Source organism: Nicotiana tabacum, chromosome 10 (assembly GCF_000715075.1).
Source record: "Nicotiana tabacum cultivar K326 chromosome 10, ASM71507v2, whole genome shotgun sequence".
Classification (NCBI taxonomy): domain Eukaryota; kingdom Viridiplantae; phylum Streptophyta; class Magnoliopsida; order Solanales; family Solanaceae; genus Nicotiana; species Nicotiana tabacum.
In genome coordinates, this window is record NC_134089.1 from 61,871,785 (window position 1) to 61,889,354 (window position 17,570).

Below are 17,570 nucleotides of genomic sequence, written 5' to 3' on the forward strand. Positions count from 1 at the left end.
TGGTCTATGGTTTGCTCAGTGCCATTGCACACTTGACAACTAGGATTGACTTGGAGGCCAATGTTGTGTAGAGACTTATTGGTGGATAGTCTCTTGTGTGCTAGAAGCCAAGTGAAGAATCTTATCTTGTTAGGTGTTTCCAGTTTCCAAATCCAGTTGAAAGATGGACTATGCTCAGAGTGTGTGCTCCACTAGGGGTTAAGTGTGGAGTAAGCTGATTTGGACGAGAAAAGTCTATTGCTAGTGGGTCCCCAGATGAGTTTGTCTTCTTTCACTGGGTTCGGGCTAAGAATAGAGTTGGTGATGGTAAAAGCCAGTTAGGGGAAGGAGAGAGAGTTTAAGTTCTAGTTCCCATTATTGTATATAGAGGAAACTTTGATGTTATCTTCCCTAATAATTTTAGGGCCACTGATGAAGGAGTCAATGGGACCCATGTTAGGAATCCGACACTCAGTTAGGAAGCTCACCCCATTACCATTGTTGACAATCCACCTAGAGGCTTTGTTGCAGATTTTCCAGCCCTCTAAGATGCATTGCTAGGTTCTGGAAGCAGGTTTCCTCCAATTTCTACTCTGGGTACAGTGCTTGGCAATGATTGTTTTGGCCCATAATGAGTCAGGCTTATGAAAGAGCCTTCAGGCTAAGCCTGAGTGGCAAGCCTTATTTTTTAGCTCAGTTTTTTGGATGTCCAGTCCACCATGGGGCTTGGGTTTAGTTATGTCATCCCATCTCAGCAGACACTTCTTCTTTTTCTCAGTTGTGGTACCCTAGATAAAATCTTTTTGGATTTTATTGATTTTTTTGCAAGTGGATATGGGTAGCTTGATTTAGTGCATGATATGGCTTGGGATGCTTGTAATTCTAGGTTTTGCTAGTGTTGTGCGCCCTGCCATGTTTAGGAATCTAGTTTTTCCAGTTTGGAGAGCATGGTGGATTTTGTTATGGAAAATGGGGAATCCAATGTATTTTCTAAAGTTGGTACAAGATTTGATGCCAATGATGTTGGTATATAAGTCCATGTTCTCTTTGGATGTGTTCTTAGATTAAATTACCTTAGACTTAATCATGTTGACTTTCTGGCTCGAGACCAAGTTGAAAGAGTTCAAATTTCTGATGATGGATTCATAATTCTTTCTGTTGGCTCTGGAAAATAGTGTGAGATCATCAACAAAGAAGAGGTGGGAAATCCTAGGGCCATTTCTACAGGTGGATATTGGGGTCCAATTTGTTAGGTCCACTTAATAATCAATTTTTCTAAAAAGCATCTTCATGCACATTATGAAGATGTAAGGGGATAGAGGGTCCTCCTGCCTAATACCTCTAGAAGGAAGGACGAGTTGTGTCCTATTTCCATTTAGGAGAATGGAGGCTGAAGTGATGCATGACATGATGAGCTTGATCATGCATTCAGGTAGATTATAGAAGATGAGGGTGTTTTCAATGAAATACTATTCTAACCTGGCAAAAGCCTTTTCCGGATCAATTTAAGAATCATATTAATGCCTTTCCCTTTCATATTGTTGAAGTGGAAGATGTATTCTTAGACAATAATGACATTATCATAAGCTCTCCTATTAGAGAGGAAACTTTCCTGACAGGGGCCAATGATGGTGCTGAGGTAAGATTTGAGCCTGTTGACAAGGATTTTGGTGATTAGCCTGTACATAGTTTTATAGATCCTATAGGTATGAAATTTCTAAGCATGGTAGCATTCAAACATTTAGGGATAAGACAAAGATAGGTCGAGTTCACTTCAGGGGGCATTTCATTTGTAGAGAAGACAATGGTGCAGAAAGCAATGACATGGTGAGAAACAAGGTTCCAGTACTTCTGGTAGAAGATAGGGTATAGCCCAAGGACCATGGGCTTTAGATGCCTTGAAGGAGTTGAGGGCATTAGTAATCTCACTTGGTCTCAATTCCTTGAGTCTAAGAGATACTTCAATAGAGAGGGTGGTTAAGCCAGGCATTGTTTGGATTCCATAAAGAGTAGTGTGGGTATGGTCAATGGTGTAAATGCCTTTGAAATAAGTTTGGACCATGTCCTTAATGCCCTCCTGGTCATGGGTCCAATTACCCACCTCATTTTTAAGGGATATAATTTTATTCCTCCTCCTTCTGTTCATGGTGTAGGTGTGGAAGAACCTAATATTAACATCTCCATTACAAAGCCAATTAATTCTTGCTTTTTGTTTTCAAAAGTCCTCCTCACATCTGAGGATGTTTGAGTAATCTTTTTGGAGATGTGTATCTAGGTTTTGGAATCTACTGAAGGAAAATTGAGGGAATTTCTGGATGCCAGTCAGCCTGACATTTATGTGTTTTTTCCTATGAAATATATTCCCAAAAACTTCATTATTCCATTTCAGGGCATTGTGTTAGAATTTTTAGGTATCCTGGGTCAGAGTGTCAAAGCTAGAGAAGCTTTGGTGGATAATCAGGGGTAGGTCAGGGTGTCCAACCATACTGTTTCAAATCTAAAAGGCCTATTGTAGATAGTTTGGGAATTGTAGAGAGAGAGAGTAGCAAAGGGCAGTGGTCAGAGTGAGTCTTGGGGAGATAGGTGACACTGGTATTAGTGTACAGTTCAATCCAATCACTAGTGGCTAAGTATCTATCTAATCTCTCCAGGATGAGTCTATGTCTTCTAGAGTATCTTTTGTTACTCTAAGTGTATTTACTACCTTTGAATCCTAGGTCAATCAAATTACACTTATTGATACAGTTCCAAAAGTGGTTTGCTCTTATTAGCATTACTGTTATTTCCACCAAACTTATCCCTAGATTTTAGCACTTCATTGAAGTCACCCCTACTAGCCAGCTGCCCTTAAATACAGATGCTATGCCTACCAAGTAATCCCAGAGTTTAACCCTATCACTAAAGGTATTGCTAGCATATATTGCACTAAAAAGGCAGAAGTTGGGAGGGGAATGTACCTTGACCATGACATGAACATCCTGAGGGGTTGTGGATACATATTCAAGCTTGATGATGTCATCCATTCACATGGCCACTATACCACCAGATTGTCCATTGGTAGGAGATCGGAACTGGGCACTAAACTGCAGTTCATTGGTAAGATGTTTGTGGTCATCTATACGGGTCTTAAAAATCACTAAAACCGAAGGATTGTGGAGTTTGACCATGGAGGAGCCCTATCTCCTAAACTCGGCATTATTGGCACCCCTGACATTCCATATGATAAAATTCATTAGAAGCTTCTGTTGGTGTGGTGTCTTCCTCTTGACACCCTTCTCCTTCCCATTGGCCAGTGCTCTCTAGCTCTCCCTCTCTAGTGATGGTCGTAGAAGTGCTATGGAGTGTTCTAAGCTTGGAAATGAGGGCATCTAGAGTTCGAGGCTGTAGCTTGGCAACTTTTTTGGGTAGAGCGCAATAAGCATTTCGCTGAGTCGCTCATTGAACTCTATCACCTGGCTCTTTTTTCCAATAGTATCACTATTATTTTTTGCACCTCTAGGTTTTCTAGTGTTTCCTCCAGTTCCACGTTTAACTCCTTGAGGAAGTCTAGTGTCTGATGAAGCACTAATGTTGTGCCCTTCGTTGGGGCCGATGGTCTGACACACTTGGCTCATCATCATGTTGAATTCGTCTATTAACAGATTTCTTGTCCCGGTCAAGTACTGGGCTTGGAGAAGGGTAGTTAGCCAGAGTTGGTGGCCAAAGATTTCTAGGCTGTGGTTCAGACTTGTCATTTTAGATTGGGCTAAGAAGAGTGGGTCTTGCACACTAATAGCTACTAGGACTGAGTCAATCTTCAGGTTGAAGATTTGGCTTTGTCCTAACATAGCGAGCTTTAGCCACGATCTCGACGTGTGATTTGGTGGGAGAGGTGTCGATACTAGTGTCAATGGAGGTATGGGCTCCTCCTCTATTTTTGCTTAGTTTGGCGTTGATGGTTGAATCATTGTTGGTATCGAAATTGAGGGCTATTAAGGTGGGAAGGTTATTGCACAAAGTGATAATAAAAGGGGACTTTTCCTTGATTGCATTGGTGATGGAGGATTTCTTCTAATGCATGGATCTGCTTGATGAGACGGAAGGTGTCACTTCGTCTAATGTAGTATGATGATTACCTGTCGTAGTTAGCCGATTTGGTAAAGATTTTGGGCTAAACCCAGGAATGGATTTGGTAGAGACAGTAAGGGGAAAGGAAGGAGTTTGGAAGGGGGTGATGAGTGAAGGTGTGATGTTCGTGTGTGGGCGTGTGTCTGCTTGTGTGGCCTCTGGGGGGCTATTTTTGGGCCAATTATCTTTTGTGGGCTCCACAACTAGAATTTGGGTTTGGGTAGTGGGTGTCGCCCCCCCCCCCCTTTTTTCCTTTCCCTTTGCGGAGAGAGAGAAGTCCGAGCTCCGACATTCATGGGGGGTAATAACTCATTTCCTTTTGGGAATTTGGGTATTTGAAGAGTCGCCACCTAACGGATTATGGTGCGTTAGGGCACCTAGAGTCATTAACTCTTAAAGTAGTTTGCATTACCAGAGATTTAGGGTAAGGGCTCGAAATAACCTTGAGGGGAAGGTGTTAGGCACCCCTCTCGGTCCACAACGATGGGTATCGACCGAACTTATACTTATGAATTAGTCCTTTTAACAAATAAATAGTTTAAACACATACTTGCAAATAAAGGCATGTTTTGTAGGACTCAAGTAATGAGACAAAGGGAAAAGACTTGAACAAGTTGCATATATGGAGAAAAGTACATTTTAAATATTGGAAATTGGGAAAGAGGGGTCCTAGGTTGGTTGGCCTACTGGATCACCCCACACATTGTCCAGTAAACACTTCTCAATGAGGGGCTACACGTGACATTAGCGCGTAGTCATCATATCCTTACTACCCAATTCCCCCCTTGGTCATAGCCTAAAGCATTCTAATAACTTTTATAAATGTTCTATATGTGCACTACCCGTCCCTTCCTTGTGGCCCTGGAGGGATTTAGGACCTCTACTTTTGGACAGTTCTAGACCTTCCTAAGGTTTCAAAGGATAAAAGTCTAGGTGTCAATCAAGAACAATTAGAACTTCATTTAAAGAGAACAAATTATAGGCTCACAGTCACCTCAACAAATATAACAAATAAACATACGTCTTCAAACAACAGTCAGGTATTTAAGAGAAAATCCTAGAACATGGTATCTAGGTGAGCATGGATTATGCAGTATTGAATTAGGACGAAGTGTTAAAAACCTATTTAGCTCGCCTACTGATTTAGACCTATTAAATCTGAATAGTTTTAAATAACTAAGCATAGTTTAATAGTTATAGAATTTGAATCGCCCTAGAGGCTTGCCTAAATGCATAACAGTGGTGTCCTAAGAGCATGGTATCTATATTGATTAGGAAGCAGTAAAATAGTGAACAATTTTTAAAACGGATAACTCGAGATCCTATAGACATGCTTTCTAATGGTATTATCTTAAGGCAGTATTTGAAAACTTGTTAAGAAACGGACAGATTAATTAACTAATTCAAAATGAACAAACAATGAATCAAACTGATTTATTTAACTAGACTGATTTTAAGTACTATAGGCATGATTTCTATTAAAGCTGATTTTAATCCTTATAGGCATGATTTCTATTATTAAAGACATTTAGATACTATAGGCATGGTTTCTAATATTGTGGAAGTAAAGCAAACATAGCAAATGCATTAACACAATCCTATAGGCATGACATCTACCCGATTTACGCAACAGATATGTAACTACCCACCTCTTTTCACTAATCACCCCAATGTTGTTTACAATAATTAGTACAAACCAACTAAATTACATAAACAAATAAAGAAAAAGAAGAAGTTAACTATAGGGAGCCTGAAGCATGCCCAAGTGACTTCCAAGCCTCCAACAGCCTCAAACTGCCAAAGTTCCATTGATAGTATTATGTCTAGGTGTGTCAGAGTTCCTTAAGGACCTCAAGGATCCCGGGCAGTGCTCACACCTAGACCTTTTCTCAAACAATAATTGATTTAGGTGTAGTGTGGAAATGCCAGCTCTGACATGCTAGAGTTCAGAGAGATCTCCAGGATCTCAAGGCAGTACACATGCCAGAGGGGCAGAACCTAACATTCTAGGAGTAATGTGAGAGTATATGATGACTTTGAAAGAGTTTGGTAAACAATAGAAAGAAGGTTTTACTAATAGAAGGAACTTTATGAAAATCAGAACATAGTTAGAGTAGAAACAGTTTGAGAAAACATGAAAAATATCTTTTAAAAAATCAGAGAGCAAGTCATAGAACACACACACTTCATCCAAGGGAAAGGGTAAAGGGAACACCTAGAATGCACCTTAGTGGTGGCTAACAAATACACAGATTGTAGTTGCAAAGTTAAGTTGAGAACATATAGGTTTAAGACACAAATAGGATCTCATTAGTGAGATAGAATAAACTGGACAAGGCAAACACTTCATGAGACATTCAAGGTTTTTAGAAAACACTAATCATATACAGAACATGCAAGATTTGGTCATGCTGGGTAAAATCATAAACACACAATGCAACTTGGGACACGATGGTGAGCTAATTATTTAAAGCAAGATCGGTATGCCAAACAATATAATAACTATAGCCTTTAATAGAAAACAAGCTTTGTGATACAGTAATCTAGGTAGTCTGAGTGCATATTAAGTTGAATAGCACATAGAACTGGAAATTACAAATTGATGAACTACAGCAACACATGAAACACATAGTTTGGAGTGTGAATTGAATCAGAACATACCAGTTAAGGAGAGTATACAGAATACAGAGTAGAGATGATGCCAGTAGCCAGCCTTGGCTTACAGCCGGCTGAACTAATAAGAATTGCAAGGAACAGAAGATAGTAGAGAGCTTTTGGGAGTATAGTAGTGTAGATGAACTCGTGTTTTTTTAACTTAAAATAAGGGGGGGGGGGGTTTATATAGTAACCAAAAACTTAACATATAAGGTAAGGGATAAATCAAGTAGCAAATCATGGAAGTCACATGTAAATCAATAAGTTCTTTCTTTAATCAAGGGACAATTAAATCAACGGTAAAATCATGCTAAGTATTTAAGGAAAAGAATCAAGTAAGGTTTAGGTATAGAATAGGTAATTAGGGGTAAATGAACAACAATTTAATTAAGGAAACAAATCAGTAATAATCAGCGGAATACAAACAAGGCAAGAGAAAAATAATTAAGGCAAGCAATTTAGTCAAATTGAATAGAGAGGTAAGAATCAAAAGTTTAAGGGAAAGTATTCAAATTAAACTAGGAAATAAGAGATTCAGAAAGTTTATGAAAGAGTCAGCATGTTTAGCATATAAAATAAGGTGGAACATGAATAGTCAGACGAACACAAGCATATAGAATTAGTGAAAGGATTGAACTAAGAAATTCAGTAGAAGCATACTAGGACAAGAAAATCACAAGAACCCAAAGCAGGAACATAACCAGATGTACCAGTACTTAGAAAACAAACGAAGAATCCCAAAATTAGGGTTTTCAGTACAAGCAAGTTAAGGTTGTCGCATACTCATAAAATCAATCAAAATATACGAGAAGCAGAAGGTTATACACAGAAAATCATCAAATACTTTTTAAAAAGAAATTACGGAAACCCTAGTTTTAGGAAATGATGAAAATCACTTGAAAATCATAAAATTTTTGTAAAGAATCTTAAGGCCGTTGTAAAACTCACATGAAACAAACCCAAATCATCTTAGATCTATAAAGATCTAAGAGGTTTAGAAAAGAAATTAGGGTTTCGAAGAGAACCATAGAGAGGTGAAGGAACCTGCTTAGAAAACCATAGATCATAGCCAATATAGGACGATCTCACTCGGAACCACACCGGAATGGCCTGAAACAAGCGAGAAAGGAACCATATATACAAGTCACTGGCCTTGGCCCTTGAGGGCCTTGGAGATGGCAAGAATAATGTGAGATAGGCCATTGGAGGCCTGAGAGGTAGTGAGAGGTCATCGGAGATGGCCATAGACGAGTGATGACGTTTGGAGATTAGGGTTTAGGTTGAGAGAATTTGAGAGCAGAGGGGATTAGGTGACGTTGTTATAAGGTGGGAAATGAATTAGGTTAGAGGGGTTATAGGTTAGTTTAATTATGGAAGGGGGAACCTAGACCGTTGATCGAAACGATCAACGACTAGGATTTGGCCGAGTATTGGATTGGGGCAGATGGGTATTGGGCCTGGGGTTTCTGGGCTGGTTCAAACGGGTTAAAATTGGGCTAGTTGATAGGCTAAATTTTAAATGAAAAGGGGCTATTTGTTAAATACAGAATGAATTACTAAAATAATTTTAAAAATGGCGAATAAATTATAAAAAATGATTTTAATGCATAGGGATGTTTTAAAGTAATTACTTAATATTTTAAAAATATAAAAGACTATTTTCCGGCAAAATAATGTGATAATGCATGCATAGGCTATAATTGCAAAGTAATTGCAATTGTATCCTAAAAATGTAAATTTGGCTATTTGTGCAATAATTGAAACTTAGTACAAATGTAAATAATAAAATTAAATCACAAAATTATTAAAACTATTTTGTGATGCAATTTAATGATTGTTTCATTAAATAAATGCTGGAGAAATTAGTTAAAATTTTTGAAAAATTGCAGAAATTGTATGAAAAATACTAATTGATGCCCAGACATAGTTTTGAAAAATATTATGGAAAAAATTGGGTATCAACAGCTGCCCCTCTTTACCCGGGAAGGATGAAAGATTTTTCGGGTAAAGAAATGATGGCCAATTTTAACTGGATGGGATGTTTTGAAAGACATAGGCCAGACTCTGGTTTTCGAGTTGCCTACATATCCCTGGTTTTACAGGAATCAGGCCATGTGTAGTTCTGGATTCATTGGCGGAATATACCGATTAAGTCATTGCAAGAACGAACACGAGATGTGGAAGCGGCTATGGTGAGCGGTTAAGGTTTGAAACATTTGAAGGAACTGGAGTGAGGTTGCTCTTGTTGGGATAGCGGTTGCTTACTAGTTACATGCAGAGAAACAAATGCTACGAACATGTATTTATGCGAAAATTTAAACATGATGCAGATTCCCTTTTGGACCGTGAAGGTTGTCTTTGGATGGTTAAAGATGACGTCTTTGGACCATGACGTCCTAGGCCATGAATTATTTAGTGAGGGATTCGCAGACCATGAAATGATGTTCTCTGGCCATGAAAAATGGTGCCTCTGAACCATGATGCCTTTGAATAATGATATGCAAATTTGAGGGATCATCAGACCATGGCATGGTATCTTTTAGCTATGAGGATGATGCCTTTTAGACTATGACGCCTTTGGATGGATTGACAATATTTCAGCCAATGATATGCAATAGAATGATGTTAACAAGACAAGGCTTAGTCTTGTGAAATGGAGGGCAGAGCTTAACCCGATTGAAAAGCTAATAGATAGTACTAGAAATAGAGCAATATTTGTGCAAATAAGGACAATGCTTAGTCCCATGCATGTGGGGAGGAAAGGCTTAGCCTCACTCAAATAGGGAGGCAAGGATTAGCCTCATGCAGGTATGGAGGCAGGGATTAGCCTCATGCAAATAGGGAGACGGGGATTATCCTCATACATATATGGAGGCAAGGATTAGCCTCATGTAGATATGGGGGCAAATATTAGCCTCATGCAGGTGTGGAGGTAGGGATTAGCCTCATGCAAGTATGGAGGTAGGGATTAGCCTCATGCAAATATAGAGGAAGGATTAGCGTCATGCAGATATAGAGGCAAGGATTAGCCTCATGCAAATAGGGAGGCAAGGATTAGCCTCATGAAAATGTGGAGGCAGGGATTAGCCTCATGCAAGATAAGGAGGCAAAGATTAGCCTCATGCAGATGGGGAGGCAGGGATTAGCCTTATGCAAGTATGGAGGCGGGGATTAGCCTCATGCAAATATGGAGGCAAGGATTAGCCTCATGCAGATATGGAGGCAAGAATTAGCCTCATGCAAATAGGGAGACAGGGATTAGCCTCTTGCAAATGTGGAGGCAGGAATTAGCCTTATGCAAGATAGGGAGACAAGGATTAGCCTCATACAGGAATGAAGGCAAGGATTGGCCTCATGCAAATATGGAGGCAAGGATTAGCGTCATGCAAATAGGGAGGCAGGGATTAGCCTCGTGCAAATGTGGAGGCAGGGATTATCCTTATGCAAGATAGGGAGGCAGGGATTAGCCTCATGCAGGTGTGGAGGCAGGGATTAGCCTCATGCAAGTATGGAGGTAGGGATTAGCCTCATGCAAACATGGAGGCAAAGATTAGCCTTATGCAGATATGGAGGCCAGGATTAGCCTCATGAAAATAGGGAGGCAGGGATTAGCCTCGTGAAAATATGAAGGCAGGGATTAACCTCATGCAAGATAGGGAGGCGAGGATTAGCCTCATGCAAGTATGGAGGAAAGGATTAGCCTTATTCAGGTGTGGAGGCAAGGATTAGCCTCATGCAAGTATGGAGGCAGGGATTAGCCTCATGCAAATATGGAGGCAAGGATTAGCCTCATGCAGATATGGAGGCAAGGATTAGTCTCATGAAAATAGGGAGGCAAGGATTAGCCTCATGAAAATGTGGAGGCAGGGATTAGCCTTATGCAAGATAGGGAGGCAAGGATTAGCCTCATGCAATAATGGAGGCAAGGATTAGCCTCATGCAAATATGGAGGCAAGTATTAGCCTCATGCAGAGAGCAAGTACAAAATAAGAGTAGTATATGTCTTAGATGGAGATATATTCGGTGTTTGATATCCTGATAACGAATTTGTTACGTGTATATATTTGCGGATGCTATCGTTACGTCAGATGTGCCTGCGTTCAAAGAAAATTGTAAGTTTTGTGAGGGGAGGTTGGTTCGTGCCTTCGTTTGCTAGCCTGGATTTGCTCCGTTCTAGAGGCCTTTTCGAGTTTACCTAGGTAACACTTGACTGTCACAGAAATAGAGTTTTCGAAAATATGCAATTATTGATAAAAATAGAGTCATTTTAGAAATGTTTTGATATATCAAGTGATTTTTAGATGAACTAGTGACTGTAACATATTTCAGAGACACTGCAACTTTTTTTATGTAAGAATTTTGAGGGTCCTCCTCAAAATTCTACCCCAGTTTGGTAGATGATCCTTTGACCGCTTGCGGATAATATGCTTTGTTGAACCTTCTTTGGAATTTTGAGAATCCTTCTCAAAATTCTGTCCTAGTTTCTCAACCGATTTTTGACCGTCTAACATATTTCGGTGTTGGCTGGACTTGCTCCGGAATTTTGAGGGTCCTCCTCAAAATTTTACCCCAATTTCTGATATTGGGAGGAAATGGAAATTTCATTATGATATGACCGAACCCACAGGGCTGCCTACGTATCCCCTCTTAAATGGGAATCATGCCAAGCGTAGTTCAATTACATCAGATGAGGAAATGTAAATAATCTAAGCATATTATCTTTTAACTGCATCTGAATTGATTGATTTTGGCCAGATTTCTCCATCCATTTCTGCAAGTATGAGTGCTCCTCCTATCAGCACCCTGTGAACCATGTACTGACCTTGCCAGTTGGGAGAGAATTTTCCTTTGGCTTCATCTTGATGTGGGAATATCTTATTCAACACCAACTGTCCTGGTGTAAATTGCCTTGGTTGACCCTTTTGTTGAAAGATCTGGACATTCTGTTCTAATAAAGTTGGCCGTGACATACTACATTCATCCTCTTTCCATCGATAAGGGCCAATTGTTCATAGCGACTCCTTATCCACTCTGCATCGCTGAGTTCAGCTTCATGTGTCTACCTCGACTGGAATGATAGCCTCAGTACCATAAACCAATATCTAGGGAGTTTTCTCGGTCGATATGCGAACCGTAGTGCGGTATCCCAATAAAGCAAAAGGTAGCTTCTTGTGTCATTGTTTGTAGTTCTCTACCATCTTCCTTAGTATCTTCTTGATGTTTTTGTTGGCGGTTTCTACGGCTCTATTCATCTAAGGTCTATAGGCTGTGGAATTCTTGTGCTTGATTTTGAAAGTTTCACACATGGCTTTCATCAAATCACTATTGAGATCGCCGACATTATTAGTAATAATGGACTCGGGAACTTCGAATTGGCAAACAATAGGATCTTTGACAAAATCTGTGACGACTTTCTTGGTTACAACTTTGTAGGATGCAGCCTCTACCCATTTTGTGAAGTAATCAATAGCTACCAGAATAAACCTGTGTCCGTTTGAAGTAGTGGGCTTAATCGGACCAATAACATCCATTCCCCAGGCGGCGAACGTTCAAGGTGAGCTTGTTACATTGAGCTCATTTGGTGGTACCTTTATCATGTTAGCATGCACTTGGCATTGAAAGCATTTGCGGACATACTGGATGCAATCTGTCTCCATGGTCATCCAAAAGTACCTGGCCCTAAGTATCTTCTTAGCCAAGGTGAAACCATTCATGTGCGGGCCACAGGTTCCAGCATGCACATCCTCAAGCAGTTTAGAAGCTTTTCTTACGTCGACACATCTTAGCAATCCCAAATCAGGAGTTCTTCTATACGGATTTCCTCTACTGTGGAAGAAGTGGTTGGACAATCTCCAGAGTGTGCGTTTCTGAGTGTGGTTTGCATGATCCGGATATTCTCCTTTTGACAAATACTCCTTGATGTCATGGAACCAAGGTTTTCTATCTGTTTCTTCTTCAACATGAGCACAATATGCCGGATGATTATGGATCCTCACCGGAATGGGATCAATATAATTCTTATCTTGATGTTGTATCATAGATGACAAGGTGGCCAATACACCGGCAAACTCATTTTGAATTCTGGGCACATGTTGAAATTCTAACTTTGTGAACCTTATTCTCATATCCTGCACATGGTACAGATATGGCAATATCTTGGAATTTTTGGTGGCCCACTCTCCTTGTACATGGTGCACAAGCAAATCTGAATCACCGATCACTAACAACTTTTGAATGTTCATGTCAATTGCTATGTTGAGCCCTAGTATGCAGGCTTCATATTTCGCCATGTTGTTAGTGCAAGGAAATCTGAGTTTAGCAGATACCGGATAATGTTGACCCGTTTCTAATACCAAAACTGCTCCAATACCCACTCTTTTGAAATTTGCAACTCCGTCAAAGAACATACTCCAACCATCTTATGCTTCAGTAATGTCTTCCCCTACGAACAACACTTCTTCATTAGCAAAATATGTTTTCAAAGGTTCGTATGCTCCTCCCACCGGATTTTCAGCAAGGTAATCTACCAATGCTTTTCCTTTGACCGCCTTTTGAGTTACGTAGACGATATCAAATTCAATTAACAGTATATGCCATTTGGCCAACTTTCTAGTCGGCATAGGTTTCTGAAATATATACTTCAAAGGGTCCATCCGGATATGAGGTAAGTAGTGTAGGCACATAAGTAGTGCCTCAATTTCTGAGTTGTCCAGGTCAAAGCACAACAAGTGCGTTCCAGCAGAGAGTATCGTGCTTCGTAAGGTGTGAACTTCTTACCCAGGTAGTATATGGCCTACTCATTTTTTCCTATCTCGTCATGTTGTCCCAAAACACATCTGAAGGCTCCATCCAATACAGATAGATAGAGCAGTAAAGGTCGTCCTAGTTCTGGCGGAACCAGAACTGGTGGTACGGACATGTACTCCTTGATTTTGTCGAAGGCTTTTTGACAATCCTCGGTCCAGCTTGTCTCGGTATCTTTCCTCAGCATCTTGAAGATAGGTTCGCATATGACTGTGGACTGTGCTATGAAGCAACTGATATAGTTGAGACGTCCTAGGAAGCTCATCACGTCCTTTTTGCTCCTAGGTGGTGGCAATTCCCGAATAACCTTGACTTTAGACGGAGCTAGCTCGATCCCTCGACGACTGATAATGAATCCCAATAATTTTCCTGCGGGAACCCCGAATGCACACTTTGCAGGGTTTAGTTTCAAGTTGTACCTCCTTAGCTTGTCAAAGAACTTTCTCAAGTCCTCTATGTGATCTGCTGCCCTCTTGGATTTGATAATAATGTCGTTCACATACACCTCTATTTTCTTGTGTATCATATCATGGAAGATGGTTGTCATGGCTTTCATGTAAGTAGCCCCAACATTTTCAGACCGAATGGCACCATCTTGTAATAGTATACACCCCAATGTGTAATAAAAGTTGTCTTCTCCATGTCTTCTTCGTCTATCCAGATCTGGTGATAACCTGCGAAGCAATCTACAAAAGATTGGAATTCATGCTTGACGCAATTATCGATCAGGATGTGTATATTTGGCAGTGGGAAGTCGTCCTTGGGACTTGCTCTTTTTAAGTCCCGATAGTCAACACATACTCTGACTTTCCCATCTTTCTTTGGAACTGGCACAATGTTAGCTAACCAGGTTGGGTACTCAACCACCCTGAGAACTTTGGCTTTGATCTGCTTGGTAACTTCCTCCTTGAATTTTAGGCTCATGTCTGGTTTGAATTTTCGAAGTTTTCGCTTCATTGGAGGACATATGGGATTAGAGGGCAACTTGTGAGCCATTATGGACGTGTTCAAACCGGTCATGTCATCATATGACCATGCAAAAATATCCTCATATTCCTTTAGAAAACGGATGTATTCTTCCTTATCTGTTGGTGACCAGTGAATGCTGATGCGAGTCTCCTTGACGGTCTCGGCGTCCCCCAAATTTACTACTTCAGTTTCGTCCAGATTGGACTTGGGCTTATTCTCAAAGGTTTCAACTTCCCTGACAACTTCCTCGGGTATCTCATCTTCTTCATCACTATCCTCATGTTGCATTGCTTCATTACATGTCACAGTCACTGGTTCATCAGGAAAAGTATTAATAGCGATGTAGAGAGGAAAAAAGTAAAAATAGTAATGAATAATAAAGAGCAAATGCATTTGATTAAAACCGAAAAATCATCTAGACAAGTACAACTCGATGAATCAAGCATTTATTTTGAAACAAGTAAATCTTAAAACTAAATTACTAGAAATATTAAATGCCTATAATGGCTATAGAAGTAATATCTGCCAAGCTACCCAGGGACTCGGCGGGCCCGGGACGGTATGGCGGTCCAATTCCTGAGAACAGCTCCCTTCTTTACAGTCTGAATAGTGAGGCCTTCTTCCTCCTCCTCCTCAATTATAACACTGCATTCCATGTCTTCATCCTCCAAGAACAAATTCTTCAACCCAGCTAGCGCTTCCTCTTCTGCAGTCCCCCATATTGTATCAGCTAGGTGAAAAGCTTGTTCTAAGCATGGCACTGGTTGCTCGAGAGGGTAATATGGTCTGCGCCATGGAGGTGACCAATCATTGTATTCTTGCAATATGTACTGATATCCGAGCCAAAAGGTGGTACTATGACCTTTCAGCCGTATCAGTTTAGTGATACCTTGGAGGTTCTTTCCCAACCCTTTGCCGGGTTCGTATCCAGACTAGGCCAATATGCTTTCTATTTTATTGCTCCACCATTTATCCTTCTCGACAGCATTGACACGTTCAATGTGATGATAGGTTTTCCCTCCTAGCCTTCTTCTATGTCCAATAGCCGGGATTGTTTGACTGGTGTAAATGGGGTTACTTCTATCTCCGTGAATGATCACCTCCTGACGATTCCATTCAAACTTCATGGTTTGACGTAGTATGGAAGGCACGACTCCAGCTACATGGATCCATGGTCGGCCCAACAGAAGATTATATGAGGCCGGTATGTCGAGCACCTGAAATTCGACGTCGAACCAAGTTGGCCCCATCTACAAGCAAAGGTTGATTTCCCCGATTGTGGCCCTTTAGGACCCATCGAAAGCTTTCACGTTCATGCTTCCTACCCATATTTTATGAAGACCTTTGTCCAACCTTTTCAGAGTATCCAACGGACAAATATTGAGGCTTGAACCTCTGTCAACCAAGACCCTGGCAATGAATTTGTCTTCAAATTATACTGTAATATGCAATGCTCAGTTATGATTCAATCCTTTAGGTGGTAGCTCATCTTCGTAGAAGATGATCTTATGAATTTCCAGTACTTGCCCTACCATATTGGCCATTTCTTCGCTGGTGATGTTATTGGGTACATAAGCCTAGCTCAACACCTTCATTAAAGCATTCTTATGTGCCTCTGAATTTTGTAGTAGTGACATGATGGATATCTGAGCTGGGGTTTTGTTTAAATGGTCAATGATGGAATACTCCTTTACTTTTACTTTCCTCCACAGGTCATCTAGACCCGTCTTAATGATAGGCTACCTGGTAGTGGCATCCTTACTTGATCCTCCCAAGTGTTCAGGTGTATAGACTCTTCCAGTCCTAGTCATTCCTTGTGCAGCATCAGATTCCTCTACCTTTGCCTTCCCTTTTCGCCGAGCTTCGGCAACGTAATCCCAGGGTATTGCTTTTGAATCGAAATAAGGTGTGGTTGACACTATCACTGTGAAAGATGTGATCACTTCTACTTCAAATGGAGCGGGGGTGGCCGTAGGTGGAGCTACCTCAACCTCAAATGGAACCAATACAGCTACTCGACCTCGATTGGTGACGGAGTCTGTACAACAATAGGAGTAAGCGTGACTGTAACATAAAGTCATCGCCTTCTTGAATAAGCCCAATCGACCCCTCAGGGTCCCATTCTTCATTCGTCTCTATCACATGTACTCCACCACCTCTATGATCAGGGAGGGGGTTGTTGCGGATATTGGGTGCATCTTCCTTTGTCTGTATGACCTTGTTGTCAATTAGCGTCTGGATCTTATCCTTTAATGTTCGGCACTCATCAGTGGTGTGCCCCTTCATACCGGAGTGGTTTGCACAAGTTTTGTATGGATTGACCCATTGAGATGGATTTTCTAATGCCACAGTAGGAACATGAGTGACGTAACCCCAGGTTTTCAACCTTTCATACAGTTGGTCGATGGGTTCAGCAATGGCAGTATATTGTCTGGTGGCTTGCAGTCAAAGTTTGGTCGTGGTCTTGGAAAGTTTTGACGAGTTGGAGGTGACTGGAAATGGGATGGTTGGGAGTTGTAGGTGTGATGGACACTGGCTAGTTGGGAATATCTGGGAGATGAGGGTTGATATGTAGGTGGAGATTCTTGGTATATGGGTGGAGGTGTTTGATATATGGGTGGAGGCGTTTGATATGTGGGTGGAGGTGTTTGATAGGTAAGTGGAGATTTCGGGCCCTGGGCCACCATTACTGCCCCAACGTTTCTCTTTTTTGATATGCTGCCTGATTGTAACGCCTTATTTGTGGTCTGTAGTGCCTCAAAATTTGTTACCATCTCGCTTTTGATACTTTCCTCAATTCTTTCCCCGAGTTTGATGATATTAGAGAATTTATGATTTTCGATAACCATCAACCTTTCGTAATATTGTGGATCATGTGCTCTAGTGAAGAACTTCTTCATTTGTTCCTCGTCCAAAAATGACCTGACCTTGGTTGCTTCCGACCTCCAATGAGTAGCATACTCACGGTAAGTCTCAGTAGGTTTCTTCTTAAGATTATGAATGTAGAAAACATCCGGTGCATTCTCTATATTAAACCTGAACCGGTCCATGAAATC